This window comes from Macrotis lagotis, chromosome 1 (genome assembly GCF_037893015.1).
Source record: "Macrotis lagotis isolate mMagLag1 chromosome 1, bilby.v1.9.chrom.fasta, whole genome shotgun sequence".
Taxonomy (NCBI): Eukaryota; Metazoa; Chordata; class Mammalia; order Peramelemorphia; family Peramelidae; genus Macrotis; species Macrotis lagotis.
In genome coordinates this window covers 833,392,187-833,402,950 of record NC_133658.1, presented here as the reverse complement: position 1 = coordinate 833,402,950, position 10,764 = coordinate 833,392,187, and positions in this window count along the sequence as shown.

The window sequence follows — 10,764 nt, the reverse complement described above, 5'->3', positions numbered from 1 at the left end:
TAGTGAATGTTTTTGGTAAGTGTATAACTGTTTTATACCTAATTCAATATTGATAATCTGTGGCTCATTAGAGTAAGTAATCTCTGTGGTTGCATCTACAAGGAATATTTAATGATCTTAATATATGCATTGAAGACACCTTGTTAAGACTTCATTTTGTCCACTTGATTGAATACTTTCTTCTAAATAGGCAGCAGATTCTTATAGTTTCTATATTTCTCAATGAGTTGGACTATTTAAATGTGATTTGCTGCGGAGTATCAGCAATGAAAATCTGTCTTTCTCTTCTTTATATTATAATTTATTTTAATTTTTACAGTTTTCAAATGTTTACAGTTTCAAATGATCTACAATTCTACATGGTTTAAATGAATATTCTACAATTTCACAGAAATATTTAGTAAAATCCTGTTTTGAATGTCTGTACTAAAGTAGATATTTTAAAGACATTGAATTGTAGAAACAAATCAATGAATCATATGTTAAAGTGTAAGGTATAAAATTTTTCTTGATTTCTTTTTTAAATTGTTGAACTTTATTTTTGTTATTTTGAATCTGAAAAAGTAGTGAGCATGAGTATTTTCATATCCAAAGAAAAATAGGTAAACAAAAGACACACAAAACCACAAATCCCCCATGTCTTATTTGGTCCTTTCCCTTCTTTAAAGTCTGCTTTAACTTTAACATGCTGATTCCTGTCCCACATATCTATTTCTCTCTAAACTTCTTGTGAATAGACAGAATTGTCTAGTGGTGGTACTTCTCCGGGAATCTAGATTTGAAGGAAATCCAAGGGAGAGAATGGAGAGAATGAGCTAGCCCTGGGGTTAAGTAGGTTTCTATATACCTAGATGATAATACATAGATGATAGAGATGAAACTATTTTATGGCTGTCAAAATTCTAGATGTGACATTTATAGCTGGCTTTAAGCTTAATATGAAGCTTGATACTGTCCTGTGGGTTGCTTACTGTCTACCATCTTCCTACAAAACATTCTTTATATCTCTTATATATTCTATATTCTCTACTTCTTCGTCAGTCATCATATCACTGAACAAGATGTTTCTCTAAATAGTAGAATTCAAAGATTTCCAAAAGGCATCATGGCATAGTTTAAAAGGCACTAGACTTAGAGACAGGAAGTCTTGATTTTAGGATACTTAATAGATAGGCTGAATATAAGGGAAAACTTCCTAAGGATGAGTGCTGTTCACAAGTAGTGGCCTCTCTTGAAAGGCAATGATTTCTTCCCTTAGTTTTCTTCCAGCAGAGACTAGGTGACTGCTAGTTGGGATGATATAGAAGCGACTCCTCTTCAGGTATGCTTTGCACTGTATGACCTCTGGGATCTCTTCCAGTTTTGTCATGCTATGATTATGGAAAACAGAAGGGAAAACTTACATGTAACCAGTGGGAAATATCAAGAACTGATGAGCATACAAATTCTTCTTCATGAAACATCCTAGTTATATATTGCTTCTTGACTTATATGATTTATTTTATATTAGAGAATGACCCCACAAACAATTGCCTGCAGTAAAAGGCATTTGCATGCATTCTTGTAATATTTAATACTATCTCTAATGGATCTAGTTGAAAATTCTCCACTCATTAAAATATTCATGGCTACAAAATTCCAGTTCTTGGTCAAACAATGAAACAATTATTCAGCAGGATTGGCACTTGAGGAATGACACAATAGCTGAAATAAATCATTAGCTAGTTAATATTTATTTATCAGTCCAGGTATTTAAAATAAATGCATGTAGTGTCTCATCTATCTGACATATTCTAGGAACGAACTATTCCATACACTTGGAATTTCCCCATAAATTCTTGAATTGATGGAAATATTTCTAAAATATACTTCTCTCCTTCTCTAAACAGAAAATGTGGAATGTAGCTTAATGTTTTCTTGATGACCCAGGGTAATCTATATAACCCATGGCCCAGAATCCTAAACTCCAGGTTTATGTGAACTAGGCTTAGTCATGGGACAGAGAAGTTATATCCTCAAAGTACAGCTCTTTGGTTAATAATGTCCCCTTCTTGTGCTTCCTCTGGAAGCCTAAGATGTTTCTAATTCATATCTAGGCTCATGAATAAACTCTTGTATAAAAGGGTCCTACTTCCTGGGCAAACAGTAACTAGCATTTGACTTTTACATGAAAGTGTAAGGTAGATAATATATTTTACAAATGCTTTCTCTTTTTATCTTCACAACAACCCTGGGAAGTAGATGTATTCCTATTTTTATAGGTGAACAAATTGAGGCAGATAGAGATAACGTGACATTCCCAGGGTCACACATCTAGTAAATATCTGAGGTTAAATTTGAACTCAGATCTTTCTGATTCTAAGAGCAAACTACTCTAATATCCTTGCCAAGAAAACTTCAAATGGGATCATGAAAGTTGGACAAGCCTGAAATAAATGTTTGTTCCTATCCCCCATTCATCCTTCTTCCCTTTATTTCACCCTGCAGAGGATGCAGAATGAAGTGAGCAAAACCAGAAGAATATTACACAGTGACAAGAACTTTGGGTGAAGATCAACTAAGATGGACTTGTATATTTTAGCAATATAATAATCAAAGACAATTCTAAAAGATTTATGATGGAAAATATCATCTATATTCAGAGAAGGAACTATGGAGTTTAAAACTTATCACTTTCAATTTTTAAAAGTTGTCATGTATTTTTTTTGTAAGGCAAATGGGGTTAAGTGGCTTGCCCAAGGCCACACAGTTAGGTAATTATTAAGTGTCTGAGGTCAGATTTAAACTCAGGTACTCCTGACTCCAGGGCCGGTGCTCTATCCACTGTGCCACCTAGCTGCCCAAAAGTCATCATGTATTATGTCTTTTTTTCTCTCTAAAATTTTTTGGATTTGATTTGATTCTTCTTTCACAGCATGATTAATAAGAATCTATGTCTAGCATGGTTATATAAGTATAGCTTTATATTGGTTTGTTTTCTGTCAGGGGGAAGGGGAGGGGGAGGGAGAAAAATGTAAAACTCAAAACTTTGCAAAAAATTTTTTTGAAACTCCATTGCATGTTAGAAAAATAAATAAATAAAATATCTAATAAGAAAAAAGAGATCCTTCTTGAAGGGTAGTCAGTGTAGTGTTGCTCGAGAGAGAAAAGACTTTTCCAAGTGAACCTGCATTATCCAGAAAATTTAAAGTTGAGGCAGAAGGCAAAGTTGAGGTCATAGGATCCTATATCCATACCCTTTTCAGTTTTTAATTAGTTTATTTTGTTTTGAATATTATTTTTTAAAATTACCTGAAAAGATAGTTAACATTCATCTTTTTGTAAGTCATTGAGTTCCACAATTTTTACCTTCCTCCCTTTTCTCCTCCCCAAGACAGTAAATAAACTGATTTAGGTTATATACATATGATCATGTTTAACATTTAACATTACCATAAAAAATAGTCATGTTGTGAAAGAAGAATCAGAACTAAAGGGAAAAAATAAGAAAAAACATAAAACAAATTTTAAAAAGTGAAAATAATATCATTTGGTCTGCATTGGGATTCCATAGTTTGATTTTTTTCTGGATGCAGATGGCATTTTACATTGCAATTCTTTTAGGATTTCTTCTAATTTTCTCTGAGGTCAGTCAGAACAAGTTAAGAGCCTAATATGTGAAGACAATAACATTCCTATATTGAGACTTGTCTTATCTAGGCAAATATTCTTAGTTACTCCAATCCATCCTTACACCACCTCCAGCTTCTTCAAGTTTACTTGTCACAGTTCCTAGGAGACAGCTGACTACTTCACCCATCAGGGTTAAAAGTCAGCCCCAAGGGATTGTAGCTTCTAGTTTTGTATATATGAGCCACCACTGATGTGTTCCCCATTGATTTTTAGCCAGAATTAAATAGCCCTAAAAGAATATTTACTAAGTAAGCTTAGTTTGTTTAGTCTGTCATAGAAACATTCTTTCAAATCAGTGGTGCACTCTTCCCTTGCACACATAAGGTTCTTAGGGAAAGAGGGCTTACATCTAGCCAAAGGGTACTCCTTTGGAGCAGTAAACACAGCTCCTTTTTATTCGAAGTGCTTTTCAGTCTTTGTGATCTCCTCATGAAGTTTCCCTTAGATGAGACTCTTGGTTGGTCTCTGATGGTGGATGCCCTTGTAGAATCTGCCTTTTCTTATTGTGTCTTATTTATCCTCAAATATCTTGATCGGTCCCTACTGCCCTAGGGAAACTGCTACAGATGCCTAACACAACTGTAGATATTTGGATTATTTTTGAAGTACACAAGATGATATGTTGGTCATTTGGACTGAGGATTGTTAAGGATCCTCTATTACACTTTCAACCCTTGTAAGGCAATTCTCTCTCAGGAGTCCTTCACCATATCATCTGACCACCATTCATCAGCTTGCTGTTGGAACTTTCAATTCATGACTTGTTTATTGTACTGTTATACATTAGCCCTGAGATGTGTCTGATTCTTTTAGCAAAATCTTTATTACCATTAATAATGTAACTAGCATTTAATATTAAATATCTTATAGCAAGGTATTTCTGTGTGATATTGAGCATCTGATGGCCAAATTATTTTATTCTTCTTATACTAATTTGTTTTCACCTTATTTATATTTTTGATTGTTTCAATTCAACTGTCTGAGCTTTCTCTGATTACATGAATTGAAAGTAGGATTTCCTCCTGAATTCTGATATTTGTATTTGTTACTATCCTGGTAACTCTTTATAAGGATTTCCAGTTTATAAATGCCCTTTTTAAAAATAAAATTCCCAGAAATGGACAAAATTCTTTAGATGTGATTTGAATCTGGTGGCACTCTTGAACTATTGTGCCCCTCTATTAATAGCCTAGGGGGTTATCTTGTGAGGATGCATGGATATGAGAGACTAAGGTTGCCCTAATGCCTGGAATATTTGGCTGAAATAAAAAGTTTATAAAGGAAAGTAATGTGTAATAAGAACTGGAATGGTACTTTGAAGTCAATTTTTGGTGAAACTTAAATGCCAGGAAAAGGAATTTTAATTTTCTCCTGTAACAAAAGGGAGTTATTATTGTAGTAAGCTACATAAAACAATGAATATCTCTCAAGGGCAACATTTTCCTGGATAGGGTTATTTGCTCCTTCACTAAATGGTCCCAGAGTGTTTTCTGATCAGTGGTTCTTCTCTTTTGTTGCTTCCCTGGGTATTAGTTGTCGCTTTCAGTGTTCTAGCTTCTGACAGCTTCTCCATTCCAAAGCTTCTTATGCTACAACCTAAGGGGAAATTAAATAACAAGACTTGTTAAATCAGTTAGCTTAATTTAAATGGAGTTTTCCAATTTTGTGTTCCTTTGGCTTAGGAGGAACCATGGACTTCGGGGTAGTTGATTTCTTTTTTCACTTCCATTTTCATTTGTAGCTATATTCTATTTGGTTGAGACTGTCAGAAATCTGATTGTTGGATAAGTGAAATAAAAATGTATTCTGTTAAAAATGTACTTGAAGCATTGATTATATCTTGAAGCATTGAATATATCTTGAAGCATTGATTATAGTATTATTTAAAATGTCCCATGATTTAGTAATCTTGAATTAGGTTTCAAGAGGTACTTTTAAAAGCTTGACTTATTGGTGGGCCTAAAGACTGTAAAAATACTCAACTTCTTTAGTCCCTGCCTGTATTGATTTATCATTAAGTAGGGTGTCTCTGTGAATCTGGGAGAATGTCTTTGTTGGAATGCTATTATTGTGTAAAACAGCTGATATAATGTAAATCTGTTTCGTAGGAATGACATGTATGTGAGGGAAATGCCATAGGACCAGTTCAACATCAAAATGGATTCTAGATAGTGTAGCTTGGTAGGTGAGGGTGGACAAGAGAAGAAAATTTCAAGCCTATAGATGGTTTGAACTCAGGAAATTTAAAACTAATTGGGACCAAGTTTAGTACTCTAACCTGTGATTAGAGAAAGATTATTCTGTTTGTTTGTTTGTTCTTGGTCTTTTTGCAAGGCAGTGGGATTAAGAGACCTTCCCAAGGTCACACAACTAGGTAATTATTAAGTGTCTGAGACAAGATTTGAATTCAGGTCCTCCTGACTCCAGGGCCAGTACTCTATCCACTTAGACAGGTTATTCTAGACAAAGGAGACCTTTATAAGAGGGAGCATCCTGTTTTGTATATGGATCAGATCATATTGAGTTAGAGTGCTCCAGGAAACTAGTGTAAAATCAATAAACATTTATTAAATATATACTATATGACTGACCCTGTCCTATATGCTGAGGATACAAAGAATGGCAAAAGACAGTTCCTGTCCTCAAAGAGCTCATAATCTAATGGTCTAGACATTAAGCTTTAGAAACATATAGTCAGGGGGCAGCTAGGTGGTGCAGTGGATAGAGCATGGATCCTGGAGTCAGGAGGACCTGAATTCAAATCTTGTCTCAGACACTTAATAATTACCTGGCTGTGTGACCTTGGGCAAATCACTTAACACCATTGCCTTTCCAAAAAAAAAAACAAACCAAACAAACAAACAAACCAAAAAACATATAGTTTGGCTTCCAGACCACAACAAGATGGTGAACCATCTCTACTCTCCGAGACTTCTCAGGTCTCTACAAGGCTGTTTCCATGGTCTAGGACACTTAGAATCCAAAAGATTAAAAAAAAAACCCTAGTACTTAATTAAGAAGACAGCAGCTGAGTAAGTTTATAGGAAGGCTTCTACCATGAAAGGTTTATTAATTTAGTTATCAAGATAGCTAAAAATATCTCATCCTCTATTTTTTCAAGTTTATGCTTTCTGCTAAGTAGATGTGATCCTTGTTGAAATAAATAGGCAGACAGGATGTACATGGTTGGGTTGGTAGCCTCACACAGAAAGAGAAAACTAGTTGATGAGTAGAATGGAAGGTTTTTGAAATAATTATATTACTTCTTTGATGTACACTTTTTTTGATTATTGCATTCTGATAATAGAACAAGCGACTATTATTATGGAAATTCATGATAGTCTTTTGAAAACTTTGGAGAAAGAGGTATGTATTTAACTTGATTCAAAAATCCTCAAAATTCAAACATGTCAGCTATAGACAAAATATTATCATTAGTATTTCCCCCTTCATTTCCTATTTTGATGCCCATTGCTCAAGCACATTATTGCTTACCACTTCAGGGCTGCCCATACTCAATTCATTAAAAATTATTGCAGCTGTAGGCTGCATATCTCCTTTAATTAATTAATTAGTTTTTCAAGTATTTATTTAACATCAACTCTCTCTTGAATTGCCCCACTAATTTCATAGGCTCTGAACTCATGAGACTGTCTCTATAATGATGTGGGGCTGAACCACATCATTTGCCTAGACTATAGTCACCTACAGCAACCTGGTTCAGTTCAATTCAATTTCACAAACATTTATTACATGCTTACTATGTATAAGGCAAGGTGATAGGTGTAAGGGATATAGAGTTAAAAAAACAAAAGAATCCCCTTAAAGGGACTTACGTTCTATTGAGGGGGAAGGTTGGTGAATGTAACACAGGTAAGTAAATCCCAAATAACTATAGAAGGGAGAAAACATTAACAACTTGGGGCTCAGGAAATTTTTCTGCAGTTGGTAGTACCTGAGATAAACTTTAAAGGAAGCTGTTAGCATGAACATTGCCTGTGTGGATATCCTGGGCAACCAGCTCCACTTTGTCTTTTCTCTGAGTTTCTTTGATCATACCAGCTTTAACTGTCTTTAACTTAAAATGCTTTCCATTTTAAGAAATCCAACAAGATGATATTAACTATTAATCATTAAACATTTGCTGCACACAGTGCCAAAAAAGAATAATCATATTATATAGTCTATCCATTGGGCCACAATTTGGGCCACACTCTCCCATTGTCTATGGGTAGGAGTGGGCACAAATTATATAAATCTAGCAGGGAGGCTCATGCATGGGGAAATCATGTGTATAGGATAATGCAAACATCTGGGCTTCAGGCCTTGATCTCCTTGATCTTAAAGAGTTGTTTGAATTGCAGGCTTCTCTACTGGAACTACTTCTTGACTGAGCTCTAAGGTGATATCACATTCTTTTTTTCAATTGACATTTTATTTTATTTTTTCGATTATATGTTATAAAAGTTTTTCAATATTTATACACATGCATATGAATATTTTTAAATTATAGATTTCCTTCTACTCTTCCTCCCCAACCCCATCCCCTTAGTGGTGAACAGTCAGGTGAATATTGTACATACAAATTTGTGTTTAACATGTTTACATGTTTACAGATTAGTTATATTTGGTATGAGGAATTAGGATTAAGGGAAAAGAAAGAAAACCATGAGACAGGAGAGAAATACATAAGAGAAATTTTTAAAAAGTTTATGTAGTGTTCATTCAGATTCTGTAAGGTCTTTTTTGTTTTGCTTTGTTTTTCTTCCTCTGGATGTGAATAGTACTGTCCATAGCTGTCTCCTAGGGTTGTCGTAGCTCTCTGAACTGCTGAGAGGAACTGCATCTATCATGGTTGGATGTCACATTCTTTTAGCAAAAATAGCGCCCTAAACGTGGATTCTGCCGAACTATTCTAGTTTTCTTGCTTGCCTGGACTCTGAGGGATTTCTGCCTCTCAAGCAACAGTGCCAGTGAAGAGCAAATTGAACTAAAAGAATAATAAACATATACAGTGTCTTCAGGAGACAGATAAGGATTTATCACATAACACTAATACATGTAATTTTAAAACATTAAAATCTTTTCATCTAATATTTATATAGCTCTTTTAATTTTTTTTAATTTTTAATTTTAAAACTTTCTTTTATTTACATATTTACTAAAATATTCTTGTTGTAAGAGTAAACACAATATCCCCTCCTCCCACAAAAATATAAAACCTTATGAGAAATAAAGTGAAAGGAAGAAGAAAAAAATGTGTTTCAGTCTGTGTTCTGATACCATCAGCTCTGTCTTGGGTGGATCACATTCTTCATCATAAGTCCATCATAGAAGTTACTTCCATACTTTTCCACAGCTGCTGCTGCTGATTGCAATTCCCTCCATCCATTCCTCCCCACTACCATCTATATTTTCTCTTTCCTTTCACTCTGGTCCCTCTTTAAAAATGTGCCATGGGGCAGCTGAGTGGTGCAGTGGGCAGAGCACCGGCTGGGGTTAAGAGGCCCCAAGCCTACATCCCATCCGGAGATACAGCAACACTTGGCCCCATGGTCCTGGACAGGCCACCCAATCCCACCAACTTGCAAAAAAGTAAAAAAGAAAATCTGTTATATCTGACTATCCTCTCCTGACTACCCTCTCCTCTATCACCCATATCCCTCTCTCCCCTCCCCCTATTCCCCCTTCTCTCCTCTTTCTTCTAGATTCGTATACTCTATTGAGCATGTATGCTGCTCCCTCTCTGAGTCATTTCTGATGATAATAAAGGCACCCTCATTCCCCCTCACCTTGCCCCCTTCCATACCATTGCAAAAGCTATTTCTTGACTCTTTTACATAAAATATCTTGGTCTAGTCTACCTCTTCTTTCCTTTTTCCTGGTACATTTCCTTTTCACCCATTGACTCCAATGTTTGACTCCAGTAATTTCCCATTGACTTACAATACATCATATCTTCTAATTTGGCTCTCTCCTGTGCCTCATCTATAAAGGCTCCTTCTACCTGCTCTATTAAATGAGAAGGTTCATGTGAGTATTATCAGTATTATCTTCCCATGCAGGAATAACACAGTTCAGCATCATTAAGTCCCTCATAATTTACCCTTCTTGTCCACTCTCTCTATGCTTCACTTGAGTCCTACCTGAAGATCAAACTTTCTGTTCAGCTCTGGTCATTTCAACAAGAACATTTGAAATTCCCCTGTTTCACTGAAAGTCCATCTTTTTCCCTGGAAGAGGATTTCAGTTTTGCTGGGTGGTTGATTCTCAGTTGCATTCCAAGCTCTTTAGCCTTCCAGAATATTATATTCCAAACCCTACAAACCCTTAATGTAGTTGCTGTTAAGTTCTGTGTGATCCTGACTGCAGTTCCATGATATTTGAATTGTGTCCTTCTGGCTGCTTGTAATATTTTCTCTTTGACTTGGGAGTACTGGAACTTGACTATAATATTCCTGAGGGTTGTTTTTTTATCTCTTTCTGTAGGAGATCAGTTCTAGGATATCAGGGCAATTTTCTTGAAGAAATTCTTTGAAAATGATGTCAAGGCTCTTTTCCTGATCATGACTTTCAGGTAGCCCAATAATTTTTAATTTATCTTTTCTGGATCTGTTTTCGAGATCAGGTTTTTTTTTCAATGAGATATTTCACATTTTCTTTAGTTTTTCATTCTTTTGGTGTTAAATTGCTGTGTCTTGATTTCTTGCTGTCATCAGCTTCCTTGAGCTCCATTCTACATCTGAAGGATTTGTTTTCCTCAGAGAACTTTCTTATCTCCTTTTCCATCTGGCCAATTCTGCTTTTTAAAGCATTATTCTTCTCAATAACTTTTTGAACTGTTTTATCCATTTGACCTAAACTGGTTTTTAATATTATTTTCTTCAGCATTTTTTTTGGATTTCTTTGACTAAGCTGCTGACTTGGTTTTCATGTTTTTCCTGCATCTCTCTCATTTTTCTTCCCAATTTTCCTTCTATCTTCCTTACTTGATTTTCAAAATCTTTTTTGAGGTCTGTCATAGTCTGAGCCCAAATTCTATATTTCTTGGAGTCTTTAGATGTAGAAGCTTGGACTTCCTCATCTTCAGAG